We start from the raw sequence: 18,284 nt of genomic DNA on the forward strand, positions 1-18,284 counted from the left end.
TTCTTAACTTACACTGTCAGGCAATACATATTTTTCTCCCCCTTGCATCGCCGTTTCATCCTAATCTGTGTTCTTCTGAATCAGAAGCTTTATTTCTTGCATTTGTATAATGCAATTTACTTTGTATTTATGAAGGCTTAATCCCAAGGAAGGTGTAATCATCATTATCCTTCCTGTGTGCTATTAGAGTAGCGTATTTATGTTTAAAAATGGGACTGCTTTGCTTAGTTTAAATCTAAAAAATGTTCAGTGTGAATAGCTGCTGCATGTGCCATCTCTGTATCAGTCTTGGAGGTCCACTTCTGAAATTACTTTGTTTTTTCATGGGAATGCTCCCACAAGTCACTTCTGTTTGGGAAACAGTAGCTTCGGAAGATATAGCATAGTATCTAAGACCATGAGCTATGAGCTTGTAGCTGGTAGAGGAGATGGTTCAGCTTGATGTTTGTGTTTCTTGAAGCACTGGTGGGCCACTTTGAAGCATTTGGTGGGCCACTGAAGCATTGAAGGTGGGCCCTGAGGCATTTGGTGGGCCATTGTGAGATACAGGAAGCTGGACTAGATGGGCCTTTGGCCTGATCCAGCGGGGCTCTTCTTGTGTTCTTTCAGATGCTGCTCTGCCTTTGAGACTGTGCAATAAAAAAACTGACCTGATAACATTTCTCATTTCTTCATTAGTAGATAGGAATCCCTTCTTCCCACCCTTGTTGTTTTTCACCTCAGCGGGCTTGGGAGTGGCCTCTCTGCACTTAGATCCTCTGTTTCTGACCCCTTGCACTCCAATGGTAGGGGAACACTCCTCCGTGGTCATGAGCCCCCTGCTCACTGTTACCAGGGTGCATAAGGCAGACAGTTGCAGGGGGAAGAGGAGTGCAGCATAGTGACAGCCACTCTGGCAGGTGCCCCAATGATGCAAAAGGGCATGGGGTAGGTGTGGATGTAGGCTTCCTTGAGAGTCTCAGTTATTGGGGGGGGGGGAGGTGAGATAAATATTGCTTAAATAAATGAATGGATGAGATGGCCATGCAGTAGGTGCCCTGTGTGACAGGCATGTCCCATGATTGTCCCATGCAGACGCAGTGCTGCCTCTGACTATCTGGCTATATATGGGCTATAGCTTCCCAGTAAAGTGGTGCCTGTTTGCAGTGCTCATTGCCTGAGGAGGAAGAGGTCCGAGTGTGCCTAAGACAGCTACTTTGTGGACTAGCCGTTGTGGGTAGTGTTGCCTGCCCCTCTTCTTTTGTCTCCACCATGGATGCTTTCTGGCCAGTCAAGTGAAACTGCCTTGCTCATTCCTAGGGGTTGCTGTTGCCATCCCAGCAGTGGCACTTATTTGATCTGCCCCTGCTCCTTGCTTGGTTCACGCTGGCAGTGCTTTGTCTGGCCACTAGCACTGACACTGAATAGATATAGTGTCTCCTTGCATATTGAGCTGACGTTGTACGGATGTCAGGCTGCCGCTCCGTGGATACTGGGCGCATCAGGGTTTCCATGATTGCTGGCAGTATGACTGAGAGGACTGTGCAAGCGTGATGTTGCGTGGGCTTTGGCATTCTTCCTCCCCCTTTGTTCTGGATGGGCTTTGGCTATGGCAATTGTCCCAGTCTTTGCAGTAGTGGATAGAATTGAACTGTAAGAGACTGAGGGCTTGACCCTGAACCTGGCTCACCGGTTCACTGCTGGTGCGCAGTGTTGCAAATATGCTGTACGGCATGTCTGCAAAACATACCGCCCGGCCAGTGTGGACGCTGGCTCAGAGCGAGCCTGCAATGAGCCAACACTGGGCAGAGGACAGGCAACCGCCACCCAGAGCTCTGGGCAAGCACTGAGTGGCAGAGAGGTAAGTGGGAGCGTGGCGGGAGGCGTTGTGGGGCTGGGGGAGGATGGGGAGAAGGCATGGTGGAGGAAGGAGTGGGACAGGAGGGAGGGCATGACTGGTGGAGCTCAGCTCTGCTGGGTCCAGAGTCCCGCTGGTGCAGAGTCAAATAGCCCAATTGCAGGGCTACTCTCCATACCTGGTGGAAGGGGAAAAATATCCCTTTCCCCCAAAGAGGGAGCAGAGGCTGCCCAGCCCGCTGAGGATTCTGTGGAAGCCCTGTGCACCAGGCCGCTCAGGATTGGACTCTGAGCTGCCAATCAACACATTCAAATCTTTCCTGTACCTTGAATGGAAGTAACTGCAGCCTCAGTGGCAATACAGGGATAATAATAGTTATCTTGCAGAACTGCTGTAAGGACGATGTTCCTGATAGTTCTTAAAGTGCTTTGCACCCTCAGAAAAAGCAAAATGTGTTGCTTTGTTAATAATCAGCTTACCCTTCCATTCCTGACCAGGGGTGGTTCCTCCCTTTCCAGTTTTGAGAATCCGCATAGCCCAAAGTGGTTGACCTCTACTCTCATACGCCGTGCAATGGCTGACATGTGGCTTACACATGCTGAAGACAAGAGGATCTCTATATCGTGGCCTTTCCTCTATATATATATTCCGCCTTTGAGCTGTCACTCCAGAGAGAACATTTTGACTGCAGAGATGTTGTCTGCTCCGGTGCGCTCATAGGAGTCCCCTTCATTTCAAACTGATGCCTTGGTAGTGACAAAAGTTTAACGTGTCTTGCATTGCATAGCCATACTGACTGTCTTTGGGTGGAGTAGGTACGCAACATGCAGTTTTGCTAGAAATTTTTGTTTTATGATAAGGGAAAAAACATCATAACATATGGTATTCTGATTTTGGGTTGCAGGGAGTATTCAATGAAACTAGTGTTGGAAAGAAAACAAAACATGACATGTTCAGAGCAGGGAAAGGCCATCTGGTTCCCAAAGCTGCCCCTTTACAACAGGTCTTAATCCTGTTTTCCTGCTTTTTCGCCATGTGGTTGGCCGTGATGAAAAGTGGTCCCCGTTACAAGTGCTGTTGCATTGCTGGCTATCAGAATGGGTAACTCCTAATTAAATCAGAAAAGGGCTCTTTATATATGTCATAAGAGATTTTCCTACATCTTTATTTCTCAGTAAAACCTTTGGTATTCCTTCATGGCTTGTGGCTGACGGCTTTCCCCACACACCACGGTTTCTGGCAGCCGTGCGTAGTTTCTGTTCCCCCTCTTTCGCTTCCCCCCCTCCTTTTGCCTCATTGGAGATTTTAACATTTGTTTTATCCATTTTAAAAAAGGAGGGGGAATGATGCAAAATAACACGGGAGACTCAGTACAATTAATATGCTTGTTCTCAGAGGAGAGAAGCACTTGTGTTAAAATATAAATTGTGTATTACTTTTTCTATTATGCTTATTTCCCTTGTAATGGACAATAGGTGGTTTAGAACAGATAATCACATTGTGACAGACTAAATGAGCCTCTTTAGTGTGCTAGGAAGCAAGTATGCAAATGTAAAATTGTTTTAGGGAATAATCTTTCCTGTAACGGAGGTTAGAGTTGCTGCAAAATTGCTAGTTTTATCTTCAGGGATGGGTTTTACGGTGTCTAGGGATTGCCCCCCCCCCCCATCTCCACAAACTTGTATGAAAGCTGCATCCCCATGACCAATGCATCACCCAACAATTGCTTCTGGATGTACTTCAGGACCAATTCTGATGTAATGTCATGGGGGCAACTCAAGGAAAAGGGAGGGTAAAAATACAAACATAAATAACAGTCCCTCCTGGGGATACAGATAAAGAAAAAAAGGGGGCAGAAAAACACAAGGAACCTAAAAAAAAAAAAAAGGAAACACTTATCATCAACCATTTCTTCAGGGGCAATACTCCTAAAGTGGTCAGTTCAAGAGGTAGCATGAGCAGTACAATCACAGAGTACTAGGGATCAAGGGTTTGCCCCTACAGCCAGGGGGCATCACCACTGATTGACGAATAACTGCAGCAGTATATTAGTACAGAGATATCTTGAGGCTAAAATATTTTTTTTCACAAAGCAGAAAAGCATTTACTGTTGATTTCATTTATCATTTATCAGAAATCATTTATTTGATTTGTATCAAATGGAGCATTTGACAGATAACCTGCAATAGTATCAAGAAGTATTTGACCAATGACCGTTGATGAGATGGCATATTTGAAGCCTGTCTAAAGCAAATCAAGACCTGCTGAAGCCAAAGCATTCATATCCCCAATTTGGAGTTAAAAATTTCAGATCCAAAATTATGCTTTGCTTTGAAATTACTCATTTAAAAAATAGACAGTGCAGTGAGACAATATGGTGTGTTCTGAATATTTTCAAATATTTATTTCAGCTCTCTTCTTGAGTCAAAAAAAGCACATGGAGAAGATCCAATTAGTGTCAGATTAAAAGAGAATATTATAAATTTGAGATTAACTCATCCTGCCAATTGTCTGATGCATTTAGTTTAACTGATTAATACATTTGTTTGTTTTTTATCCCGCTTTTCTCCCCAAAGGGCAGCCAAAGAGATTGTTCACAGTTCAATCCTACCCCCCCTTCCGCAGCTATGCCAAAACAGGCTGTGTTGCGTGCCTGTTCTGGATGGTGGAGGGGCTGAACGGGAGGCTTGGGAGGGGAAAAGGAAGACATTTTTCATTATAGAGGTGTTTGTTTCTCTAAGATAGAATTACAGCCTAAGTCAGAGGTTCCCAACTGGGGCATTGCGACACCCAGCCAGGGAAGCCCTGTTTCTACCCCTTTAAGGGGGGCGATGATGAAGACAGCAATGCGATCACCATGAATGCGCTGCTGCCAAGGATATAAGAGTATATTTAAACTCACCTTTAATAGTGCTGGTCCTGGGGGGGGGGGCAGGAAGCCTGCAGATTCTCCTTCTGGGCTCCCCACATCTCAGAAAAACTACAAATAGTGATCGTGATCCACTTCCGGTTTCACTTCACTCAGAGCAACTTGACCGAGAGGGGAGCAGGACTCCTTGCCACCCACCCATGGAGTGCTGCCTGAGGTCACAGTATCCCTGTGACCCCCCCCCCAACTACGCAATTGGCAGCCTGGGAAGTTTATTGGCTCCTTGCTGGGCTGTGTTCAGCTTGGTGGATCTCAGGTTCTACACTCCTGCATTACATGTTGCAATTTGGTTGTTATACTGTGGGTCAATTGCTGTGCTTTTCTGTATGTAGCTGAAAGGGATAACAGCAGTAGAATGTGAGAAGAGAAGGATGGAGTAGATTCTGCAGTGTAGCTCAGGGTCACAAATAGCACGGTGTATACAAGCTGTGAGTCCCCTCTCCTTCCATAGTCAATTTGCCCATCAGCTTTGTAGTCGAGCAAGGTTTAGGATTTTGAAGTCATGAACGATTAAGGCCGGTTCCTTCCCTGCTCATTACAGTCCTTATGACCCTGCAGTGGCAGCTTTCTCTTTGCTCCATCCACTGCTTTCAAAAATCTTTTATAAAGACAGAAAAGAATGCCTTCTGCTCCTAAGCGTCGGCCTCCAGACCAAACCAGATGCGACTTGCAGCCACCTGTGACTTTGATGATGTTTTTCCTTTGATGATGTTTTTTGGTAACTGCTTTCAGAAGTTGCAACTGTAAGTGAATACAGTATATAGTGGGAAAGAGAAAATGACTTGATCCATTCCCCCCTGGTTGTTTTTCAGTTCAGAATGGACTTCCCTCTAAAACTGCTGTACTCACTGTGAAAGGGCAATTTTTCCATGGAAAAAGGTCATGGACAAAGAGTTAAACGGACCCTCTTCCTGCTGGTATTATGCTCAAATTAGCAACTTCCCAAGACTGCTTTTATTTACCAGAAAAAGAAAATCAGGGGAAAAGATCCACACGGAGGGATGTCATGTCTAGTTTGGGCTTTTGAGTATCAGTCACATCAGGTTTATGCTTCCCATTTGGCTGGTGCCAGAAAGTCTTTATTTAGGCTTGATAATGACTAGAACAGTCAGGTGCAAGATTTCAGGTTTCAGTGCAGACGAATTGTTCACAACACATGCCGAGCAGTCAGAGCGCTCACAACTCTCGGTGACAGAACGCATTACTCACCGCCACGCAAGCTCTTGCAGGTTGCCACAGAAATATGTTTGCCGCTACCTGCAAGTCTTGTTATTAAGGTCTGCTATTGCATTAACTCACTGATGTGTAATCAAACCGGATGCCAGCAGTGAGTGCATCTTAGGGCCAAACGCGACATGATGGCAGAAGTTCCTGATGTTTAAACGTAGAACTGCCCTAGTCATATAAGAAATGGAGGTGGAGAGTCCAGTGTGAAAAACAAAAGTGACACAGTGAGAGGGAGTGTGGAATCCTCTCCTCTGCCTGCAGCTGGCCACTTTTCCTCCAGATTCATTTCCCACAGCTAGGCTTTGCTCTTGGAAGTGGCCCTGGCTGAGAGGAAAGCACCTGAGCACTGCTAGAAGATAGGTCATAAGAAAGTTCAGCACCTATCACTTATGTACCCCCATTGCAACCACATCCCATCTTCCTATTTTTAAAAAGGGAAAGAGGGGGGACCCGGGAAACTATAGGCCAGTCAGCCTAACATCCATACTGGGTAAGATGGTGGAATGCCTCATCAAAGATAGGATCTCAAAACACATAGACGAACAGGCCTTGCTGAGGGAGAGTCAGCATGGCTTCTGTAAGGATAGGTCTTGCCTCACGAACCTTATAGAATTCTTTGAAAAGGTCAACAGGCATGTGGATGCGGGAGAACCCGTGGACATTATATATATGGACTTTCAGAAGGCATTTGACACGGTCCCTCACCAAAGGCTACTGAAAAAACTCCACAGTCAGGGAATTAGAGGACAGGTCCTCTCGTGGATTGAGCACTGGTTGGAGGCCAGGAAGCAGAGAGTGGGTGTCAATGGGCAATTTTCACAATGGAGAGAGGTGAAAAGCGGTGTGCCCCAAGGATCTGTCCTGGAACTGGAGCTTTTCAACCTCTTCATAAATGACCTGGAGACAGGGTTGAGCAGTGAGGTGGCTAAGTTTGCAGACAACACCAAACTTTTCCGAGTGGTAAAGACCAGAAGTGACTGTGAGGAGCTCCAGAAGGATCTCTCCAGACTGGCAGAATGGGCAGCAAAATGGCAGATGCGCTTCAATGTCAGTAAGTGTAAAGTCATGCACATTGGGGCAAAAAATCAAAACTTTAGATATAGGCTGATGGGTTCTGAGCTGTCTGTGACAGATCAGGAGAGAGATCTTGGGGTGGTGGTGGACAGGTCGATGAAAGTATCGACCCAATGTGCGGCGGCAGTGAAGAAGGCCAATTCTATGCTTGGGATCATTAGGAAGGGAATTGAGAACAAAACGGCTAGTATTATAATGCCGTTGTACAAATCTATGGTAAGGCCACACCTGGAGTATTGTGTCCAGTTCTGGTCGCCGCATCTCAAAAAAGACATAGTGGAAATGGAAAAGGTGCAAAAGAGAGCGACTAAGATGATTACGGGGCTGGGGCACCTTCCTTATGAGGAAAGGCTACGGCGTTTCAGCCTCTTCAGCCTAGAAAAGAGGCGCTTGAGGGGGGACATGATTGAGACATACAAAATTATGCAGGGAATGGACAGAGTGGATAGGGAGATGCTCTTTACACTCTCACATAATACCAGAACCAGGGGACATCCACTAAAATTGAGTGTTGGGCGGGTTAGGACAGACAAAAGAAAATATTTCTTTACTCAGCGTGCGGTCGGTCTGTGGAACTCCTTGCCACAGGATGTGGTGCTGGCGTCTAGCCTAGACGCCTTTAAAAGGGGATTGGACAAGTTTCTGGAGGAAAAATCAATTATGGGGTACAAGCCATGATGTGTATGCGCAACCTCCTGATTTTAGAAATGGGTTAAGTCGGAATGCCAGATGTAGGGGAGGGCACCAGGATGAGGTCCCTTGTTATCTGGTGTGCTCCCTGGAGCATTTGGTGGGCCGCTGTGAGATACAGGAAGCTGGACTAGATGGGCCTATGGCCTGATCCAGTGGGGCTGTTCTTATGTTCTTATGTTCCTTTGCAGAGAATTGCTGCTGCCAAGCCCAGTCTTCATCTTGTTGTTAGTGGCATTTGGTCACAGAATCTGGGATCACTTCTGTGGCTGCCATCATAAATTGATACTTATCTAAGGGCTCAATCCTAACCAACTTTTGAGCACTGACCTAAGGGCAACTCAGCTCCGAGGTAAGGGAACAAACATTCCTTGACCTTGAGGAGGCCTCTGTGACAGCCCCCCCCACCCCAGATGCAGTGCATGTTCCATTGTCACAGCTATTGTCAGAGCTGGAAGGTTGGTTAGGATTTGGGCCTAAGCAATGCAAGAGTTATGACTGGTTTGGGAACTGGGAGATGTATTCAAGTGTCATGTGACTTTCATTAGAACATCCTTTCTTGGAACTAGAAAGGGATGATGTGTTCTCTGATAAAGACAAATGTCTACCCTGAAACTCCACCAGGTTTATGAAAGAACATTTGACACTCTTGGACTTTACTGACTGCTCTGTACCTAGTAGACAATACCTAGTGATGCTAGGTGAATATTCACAGTTATTAGGCTGCCAGTCTCAAAGATGGTTGATGTCTGTATGAGTGGAATTTGGATAGAAACCACTAGTGTCATGACTAGTGTCATGACCAAGAGAGTGAGACACTTTTGCATCATGAATCTTGGGGCATAAAGGGTCCCACAAATGGGAGGGACCAAGGACCCAATCCTACCTGACTTTCCAGTGCTGGTGCAGTTGTACCAACAGGGCATGTGCTGCATCCTGCAGTGGGGGGGGGCAATCAGTGGGGGGGCAGGAGGTCTGGCTCAGTTGGTAGAGCTGCCGCCTTGTATGCCTGAAGATCTGAGGCTGCCAGTTCAAAACAACGTTAAGTACCCAAGAACTGACGACATGCTGATATACTGATGAGCTGACCCTCGGTGGCAGAGAGGAGTTGCCGTCAAGTGGAGGCTGGGACGCGAAGGGCCAGAGAGAGACCAGACCAGGAAGGAATCCAGCTGGAACGAGGAGTTCTATGAAAGCCTAGAACTATTCAATTGTAAAAATCCCTATGGGGGTTTAGAACAGCCTGCCTATGTAAACCACCTTGGATTAAAGTCTGAGGAGAAATCTGACAACCAAAGAAAGGCGGTATATAAATACCTATATAAATAAATAAATCACAGAGGTCTCCTCAAAGTAAGAGAACATCTGTTCCCTTACCTAGAGGCTGCATTGCGGCTGCACTGGTGCTGAATAGTGGGAAAGGATTGGGGCCCCAACTCCCTAGCCCATCTCAGGAAGCAGTCACTGAAGTGGTCATTTTTGCAAATACCTCATCAGATGAGAAGGAACACCAGGGATTGTGTGTCCTCTGGTGCTTCTCTCACAATGTTCTTAGATACCCATCACTCCTCCTAAAAAAAACCCCTTAGCATTGGAGCAATATTATCTATTCCATTTTCTTGGATCTTCTGGTTAGTCTTAATTTTGCCTTCAGTTTGTATGAAGTGCTGTCCCAGGTTCCACTCGCATGCAGTTGTGAGACTAACCTCACATGGTCCTCTGTATCATCTTCCAGCCTTCCACCATCCTGCAACCTATCTGCTATTGGGACTGCTGGTACCCCATACACCCTCTCTCCACACTTGTTGTTGGTTCTCCTGTGGGCTTCAGCCATGAACAGGCTCAACATTTCAGGATTTCAAACTGGTATTTCCAAGATTTTCAAATCTGGACCAGTGACAGCATCTAATAGAAATGACTTCTTCCATAATGTATTTCTCCATATCACAGTCATATGATATCACAGTCATATATACAGGATGTAAAAAGTAAGCTGCCTTCATCTTTTTGCCATCCAAATAGGCTAGACCATCTATTTCTGAAGGCCATTCATTCATCCACTATTTCAAGAAATGAATAGCCATATCTCATGGATGCTTTTGCCACTTCTGCTGTTCAGGTGAGAAATTCCTCAATGATTTGTATAGCTAGATCTATGCATTAGGCTGCAAGTTCTTTATGGGAGTAACCACCAGACTGGTGCTATGTTGGAACCATTAAAGACCCAAGAGAGAATGAGGGTGGTGACAGTTAAGCCAGGGGTTAACTGGGGTTGGAAAATTCCATGACAACATGTCACCAGCAGGCCACACTTTCTTAGTGCAGAATGTGAAGCACCAAATTGGATATAAACATATTAAAAATTGTGCACATATCAACATTACTGTTTTAATTAGGGAGAAGCAAACAGAAACAAGGGGCCATAAGCAACACAAGTATGCCTGCAACTCTACTGTTTTAATTATTTATCTGAGTCAATAAAATTAAATATTTTCATAGCAATCCTGAGCAGGATCTGAAGTAATTACTCTGTCAAAATCATCAAAAATTCCCTCATCAAAATAAAAACCTTGATGTCACTGAATAATTTATAATACAAATACAGGGAAATAGTAAAGTATTATAAATAGAAATCTGCAGGGTAAGTGAACATGAATTAGTTAGGGGTTATGTTTCTGAAAGAGGCTGTCACAAGCTGTATACATTTTTAATAAGCTGTTGTTGAGGCCTAATTCCCCCCTCCCCTGTATTGTATATACCAACAACTTAAGGAAAGAAATAATGGTGATTTAGACACACAGCTGTTTGTGATCCCAGCTGAACTGAATGAAAATTGATGCTTGCAGATACAAGCAACACCTTGAATTAATGGTATTTGCTACTGAGCAATTGTGTGTAGCTCCACACAAATCATTTACTTGAACAGTAAATACACTGCAAATAACCTCATGCCTACTATCAATGGATAATGCAAAACTAAAAAAACAGGCAAACAAACAAAAAATCAAGTCGGCCTTCTGCTGCAGCAGTTGCATGGCGATGAAGAAAAAAAAGGCAGTGGTGTTAGTGTCCAATAGGTGGATAAAAAAACCCTATTTCCCAGCTCCAAAGGGCTGTGTGAGGAGAAGTATAACTTCTTAGACCCAGTTTTTGGAGGACCCCTTCAAATAGTGTTCAAACCACACAGTGGGACAGTTCAGGTCTCACGCCTCCCATGTGATTATGCAGAGGCAGGAAGATGGACCAGGTGGGGAGGACATGTGTGTGTACAATTCCTCCCCTTGTAATTTGGTGGAGCCAGTTAAATATATCATCTGAACCAGCCTGGGGGTAGCACTCCTGTGAATGCATTTGTGGTGTTCAGAAAATGAGCATAATACCAAAGAAAGAAATGGTATTCATTGTGTGTGATTTTATGTTTGGAATCAGTTGCTCCATGGTGACATACTTCCAGGTATCACATTAAAAAAAATTGAACCAATTGGATCTAGACCAGTGGTTCTCACACATTTAGCACTGGGTCCCGCTCTTTAGAATGAAAATGTGTCAGGACCCACTGGAAGTGATGTCATGACCGGAAGTGACATCATCAAGTAGGACAATTTTTAACAATCCTAGGCTGCAATCCTACCCATACTTACGCAGGAGTGAGTCCCATTTACGAGTACTATCATTGTTAAAAGAATATACATAGTAGCTTGTTAAAAGTACGTAACATTTCCCCAAATGCAGTCACATACCATGGTAGCACCAAGTCTAATATATTAAAAATAAAATATTGCAATGAATTGGGACTCACCTGAAACTGGCTTATGACCCACCTAGTGGTTTCTGACCCACAGTTTGAGAATCACTGGTCTAGACACATTACAGCCACATGGTTAAATTTTATGGAAATCTGATGAGCTGGGCAAAGGAACCTCTGGAGGAATCTGGGCAAATGCTCATCTTTTATAAAGAACAAGTAATTTTTTTCAATCAACACAAGTAAGAGAAATAGACACAAGTAATAACTTAAAAAGTATCATCAGATGCAATAGTTATCAACTTTATTTGATACAATGTTTCTTTCTAGGATACTTAAGATTCTTTCTGGTTCTGCAACATGTAAGATTCATTTCTGTTTGCAGCACCATTTTGTTGTTGGCAACCTTCAGTCTCGGAAGACTATGGTATCACGCTCTGAATGGTGGTTCTGGCACAGCGTCTAGTGTGGCTGAAAAGGCCGATTTGGGAGTGACAATCCCTTCCACACTGGGAGCAAGTGCAGACTGTCCCTGGTCTGTCTCCCTGGCTATGGGCCTTCCTTCTTTGCCTCTTTGCCTCAGACTGTTGGCCAAGTGTCTCTTCAAACTGGGAAAGGCCATGCTGCACAGCCTGCCTCCAAGCGGGCCACTCAGAGGCCAGGGTTTCCCACTTGTTGAGGTCCACTCCTAAGGCCTTCAGATCCCTCTTGCAGATGTCCTTGTATCACAGCTGTGGTCTACCTGTAGGGCGCTTTCCTTGCATGAGTTCTCCATAGAGGAGATCCTTTGGGATCCGGCAAGGCTGTGTTCTTGCACCAACCTTGTTTGGGATTTTCTTTGCTATCCTGTTGAAGCATGCCTTTGGAACTGCAACAGAAGGCAGTTCTGTTCAGTTCAGATCTCCAGACCAGATCAGACAGAAAGCTCTTCAACCTCTCCAGACTGAGAGCAAAGTCCAAAGTCCAGCTGAAATGTCTGCATGACTTCCTCTTTGCAGCACCATTACCCTGATAATATCCCTAAGGGTACATCAAACAAGGTACTCCTTACAAACACTTCACTGCCTGCTTTCTACTGGAACTAGTCTTCTTGTTGAACCTAATATTTTCCGAATAAACAATAGACAGGAGCAGGTAAACCCAGTGCAAAGGTTGGAGCGGAGTAGGAAAAGAGTGGGGAGGGGGTGGAACAGGAAGGGGGGAAGGCGGAATGGAGGAATGAATGGGGGATGAGTGAATTGGGCCTGGGAGGAGAGAAGGTTCAGCAGCGGACACCAATCCAAACCACTGTCCTGGACCTGATCCATCTACATGGATCAATTTGACTTGTGCCAGCTATACAGCTTGCACAAATCCAAGTTGACTCATCGCAGCTGCTGGGGCTTACTGCAGGTCAAGGGGTCAATTGTTCCCTTACCCTGAGGAGACCTCCAGCAGCCAAAACTTCCCCACAGGAAACAGCAGAGGATGTGCCGCCACATCACCACACAGGGAGTTAGGTAGGAGTGGACCGCAAGTTTTATTACTGCTCTGTTTCTGTTCTAGTTGACAGTGAGAAGTGTTATTGATGCTGGCAGTGGCATTTTGTAAAACCCAGAACAGCAAAGGAACACAACATTCAAACCCATTTACAATACAACAGGGCTAGGCGATGCTTTCACCAATGAAAGGCACATCCAAAAGCCATCATGAGTGCCATATGTTCCTCACATCTGCAGCACAATAGGCTCTCTGCTTGTGGGTTCTCTCCAGATGGACTGAAAAGAATGTCAGCCTAATGCTGTATAAGGTGAAGTTCTGTTTACTGGCATGTTTGCCTGGTCCATCTTGGCCTCTGTTGATAAAAGGATGTATTCAGTGCACTCAAACACCAGCACATTATCTTTCAAGATAATATGAAGGATTTTATGTAAGAGGCTCAGGTCCTCCGTATTCTCTTGGAAGGAAATGGTATCAGTATTTTAGTGCCCTGGTATTGTCTACTAGACAAGAATGTGGGCTGAAAGGTTCGAATCTTACTTCAGGTGGTGGTTTTAGCAAGCCACTATCTCTGGGCCTCAGCTGGTCCACCTGCAATATGGGGCAAATAATACAGGTAGTCCAATCCTATCCAAATCCACTCTGTGGATGCAACTGTGCCACATTTGTTCCCATGTCTCTGCTGTCTGAATGGGTCTACTCTGACCTGTGCCAGCAATTTTGCTGATGCACATCTGTGTGTGCCCAGAAAGGCAGATAGAGGCTGGAAAGGTGGATAGGGTATCAGTGGCACCACTACCGCTGATACTGCTGCCTTCCTGGCAAGGCCTAGGAGAGGGGGGTAAAGGGGGTAATTTGTACCTGGGCCCAGGGTCAGAAAAGGGGCCCAGGAGATACTAATCTCCTGCAATGATTTTCTGTATTTGAAAGATTTTAGAGAGACTTTGGAGTGAGTTTGGTTTTCCGTATTACTGTATCTAGTTGCCAACACCAGGCAGGGAGGTGTCTTCTACCCCAAAGACTATTCCGACCATTGCCACTTTCCCCCTGCCTGTTTTGCCCTCATTCTGCCCACCCCCACTGCCATCCCCCACTCTGTTTCAGCCCCTCCCTCTGTGGGAAGGAGCCCAAAAGAAACTTTGTACCCCCTGCTAAAATGTCTCTCAGAGGCCCTGCTTCCTGGCTTCAACATGCACTCCTCCCTGTCCTGGTCTCCACCTTGTTCCTCCCTCTCCCAGCCCCACTCTGCTCACCCCTGCCTGCTCCATGCTGGCATACCAGTCCCAGTGATGTTTCTGACTCTACTGATGAATGGCTGTGGTTGCCGTTTGCGGTGGTGGCCTGGTTGTGCTCTATGGCAGCGGTTCTCAAACTGTTGGGTCACAACCCACCAGTTCCTGTAAAGCTTTCCCCATCCATTTCCCCAAGGGGTGGGGGAAGGGGAGGCAGTGACCCCCAGGATTGCATCACTAAGCGGGGTGAGGGGGTGCTTTCACTTACTGTGGGCTTGGGCTTGGAATGTTCCAAAATAGCAAGTGCAAACCACTTCCAGTTTGCAAACACAGTCAGGAGGTGGTTTGCACTCACTATTTTTGAACATTCCAAGCCTACCGCTGTTACCCTGCACATGCCCAATCTCATCTGATCTCGGAAGCTAAGCAGGGTCAGGCCTGGTTAGTACTTGGATGGGAGACCGCCTGGGAATACTGGGTGCTGTAGGCTTATACCATAGTATCTTTCGAGACTGAAGGTTGCCAACCAAGCCTACCGCAGCCTTGCGGAGGGCTGCGCTGGCTTCCCCCATCTCCTGCTGCTTGTCCAAGCCCACAGTAAGTAGAAGCCCCCCTCTTGTCCCCTCTTAGCAATGCGATCCTGGGGATTGTACTGCTGCCCTTGCCCCTCCCTGGCAAAGACTGGGAGAAAAGCTCCCCAAAAAGTTTGAGAAGCAGTGCTCTATGGTGTGTTATCTTTTACGACAGTCATAAAGCATGCTGTGCTGCTGGAATATGGCTTCTGGAGGTGCAGAGGCTGAACAGGATGGGGCTGTATCCAACTTTACAGGGCTGTTTTAATAATTACTAAGATAATGCATGTGAGTTGCTTCAAACACTTGAAATATAAATAAATAGTATGTGATTTCTTCTGTGATTTCTTCTGTACAACCAGTTTTCAGAAAACTAAATTTTCTGAATATATCTTTCTTTCCATTAAGAAAACCTTGAGTAGAATGCATACTGGCCATTGTGACTTTTAGTTCCCTGCAGTTTTTCCTTTTCTATCCATGGAGTGCTTGACAGGCTCTTTTTCCCCCTCTCACGGGTACTGAATAGTAGATCATTCTTGGCCAGCCTCTAGAGAGACATCAGTGGAATGTATGGATATGGCATCCAATTCACACAGGCATTTGACAATTGATAACTCAACCCTTTTGATGACAGAGTTTCTCATTTATTTCTTAATTGTCAATGATCATGAATCCGGTGTAAAAAAGAAATAAAGTCTTTATGATGGTAGCCCTAAATTAGCCTTGGTGCATTCATGATCCACTTGCTCCAAAGGTTTGTTTAAAATAATTCACTTGATTTCTTTTCTCTTTGGTTTTGGAGTCTTTAAAAGTTTCTTCTTCTGTTGCTTGTGGTTTCATTGAAATGTTATTCTTATCATTTTGTTCCCTTCCATCCATTTCATTTTCTATTTGACAAGGACCTTATAGATTCCTTTTGGAAGTCAGATGGGACAACAAAGCAAAAAAGGACCCCACAATTCTTTTTAAAAACTATGAATAGTCCTTTCCCCCTACTTTTTTTTTTTTTTTTTTTTAAACAAAGTTCTGGTTCATCTGCAGTTGAATTTATTGGAATGTGTGGCTGAAAAGTTCAGCAAGTGAGTGAAATTCTCCAAGATCAGAGACCCTCTGCTGTTTCCACTGTCTCCCCTATTTTAATCCCTCAATAGAGAGATACCTTTGGGAAGTATCAAGGTCAGGTGTGGGTCTATTATATTGAATGGAAAGAAAAGGAAATTATTTTGTCATGGTATCCAACTCCTTGTCATCTTTCTCCCTAGCTTGATGGTTTCTTTGTAGTGCTTGGAAGACCACGTTCTACTTCTAGCCCTTTGTAAATGTTGTGACTGGTGTTTGGACATCTTAACATTTTCCTGGTTTGTAAAATGCACTCAGAAAGAAGCAGACAGAAAATTCACTCTAATTTTCTACTGTATCTAATTATTTTCCTTCTTCCTATCTAAGTTTTAGAGACAAATGTATGCCACTGAGCCGTAAAGTTAATTTAATTGTTAAGGTAGAAGAGGTAACAGCACAGTGAGAGGAATATAATGGAAGGACTACTTTCCTTTTTGCCTCTTTGGGGCTTGGTTTGCTGCTATGTTAAAAGCTTAATTATTGCTTTGAGCTGCTGCCACGGGCACTGGATGAAACTGTTTCTAACATGATTCGATGAACAGTGCAAGCCAACGCATGTCTATTCAAATGTACGTCCTGCTGATTTCAGTGAGACTTATTCTCAGGTAAGTGTATATAGGATTGCAGCTTAATGGCCCAATCCTAACTGCTGGCTATGCACTGGTGGATGCTGCACCGGTGTTGGGTATTGCAGATATACCGTAAAGCACATTTGTGGCAAGTCACAAGTAAGCAGCACCGGCGGGAAGGACTGCACTGTCCTGCGATGCTGAATCCTGGAGCACTGTCCTAAAGAGGAGGTAAGCTCCTGCCAAGTGGTGCAGGGATAGGTGGAATGAGGCAGGAAGGGTGTATATCTGGGAGGGGGAGGGCAAAGAGGGGGTGGTGCATGCCAAATCCTATTGCCCCTCCTTGGCCTGAAAGCCCTACATAGGGCTTGTTGGACTTGCACCAGCGATTTTGCTGGGGCAGATATGAGTAGCCCCATGGAGCAGACTGAGTAGCCCCATGGAGCAGTAGCCCCAAGGAGACATCCAACCTCATTCATCCAACTGCTCATTCCCAGTGCTGGATGCAGCATGATTTGTATGGCTCCACTGCACCATCGCTGGATAGGATTGCTGGATCCTATCGCTGCCTGTCACTGATCCAAAGCAAAGTTACTAGGACCCAAATCACATTCCATCTAGTGGGATTTAGAAGGTTCTTTACCATTTCCCTAGGGATGTTGCTCCAAATGCCCTCCCCCTGATGAATGATTACTACCTGCAAGGCTCCAGGGGTCTCAACTCACTGCAGCAGGACCTTTGGCCTTTGCACCTTCATTTGAAGTTTGCCGGAGTAGGTTCTGGTGGCCTGTTCTCTGCTACACTGTAGTACCATCAGTGCAAGTGGCCAGTTGAGGGGTTTGCTGCCACCAACTGAGCACGGATGCGATGACCCAAGTGTCCAGTAGCGTTCTAGTTTGTCCTGTAAAGTTCTGATATGGGCCTACCTCCCAAGACTGATCAACGACAAGACTTGACCACCCTCAGATTGCTTGCTTAAGCTAGCTAACAGGTAAGATGACTAATTTAGGACCCAATCCTATCCTGCGCTGGAACAAGTAAGCCAAGAGGCTTGTGCTGTATCCTGCGCAGGATAGGGGCTATATGCAGCTCAGCCAGAGGCAAGGGGAAACTTTTCCCCTTACCCCAGGGTAAGGGCTGCTGGCCCCATGGGTCTCCTCAGACTTGCGCCACCTCCTGAGGTGGCGCAAATCCAAAGAGAGCAGAGCTACTTGAAGTCACTCTGCTCTCTCTCCGCCTCCCACTCCCCCGGCCCAGGAATGCCTCCCTTCTGCCCCCCCACCTACTTTTTGTCCTTGCATTGTGTGGAGTGTTGAGGAGGAAGCTGGCACGGAGACTTATATCAGCCTCCACAGGTAGGCACTTCTCAGAGTAGCGGCCCAGCTTCCTCTCGAGGAGCCCACCTTTGCTACCCTCCTGGGCCAGTGCACGGAACTTGTGCTGGCCCATGGTGTGTTTGGATTGCGCCCTTAGCTGTCTCCTGGTTTGGCAACTGCTTGCCTTCAAATTGCCAGTTGTCTTATGTATCCTGATATGGATCTTGGCCATCATAGTGTCTCTCCACACTACTGTTAGCTGCTGGGAAGAGGGTGTGAGATCTCACTCCATGATAACCAAGCTCCATGCAATTGAGATTATTGTGCCCAGCAAGCATGGGTGTTTCCTTTGATCCTGAAAAGAAAGGCTCCCCTCCCCTTGTTTTTTTTCCACCCCCCAAGCCTAGGCAAGCCTCTCCACCCCCCAAGCCTAGGCAAGCAAGCAAAGATTTTTAATTTCAAATTTTCAACCTCTCTGACTTGTATTTAAGCTGC

At 45.7% G+C, this 18,284-nt stretch overlaps 1 pseudogene; it reads left to right on the forward strand.

Annotated features, from left to right (window-relative positions):
- Positions 1–14,586: 14,586 nt before the first annotated feature.
- LOC136642392 (5S ribosomal RNA) lies at positions 14,587–14,703 on the forward strand (annotated as a pseudogene).
- The last annotated feature ends 3,581 nt before the right edge of the window (positions 14,704–18,284 follow it).

Source organism: Tiliqua scincoides, chromosome 2 (assembly GCF_035046505.1).
Source record: "Tiliqua scincoides isolate rTilSci1 chromosome 2, rTilSci1.hap2, whole genome shotgun sequence".
Taxonomy (NCBI): Eukaryota; Metazoa; Chordata; class Lepidosauria; order Squamata; family Scincidae; genus Tiliqua; species Tiliqua scincoides.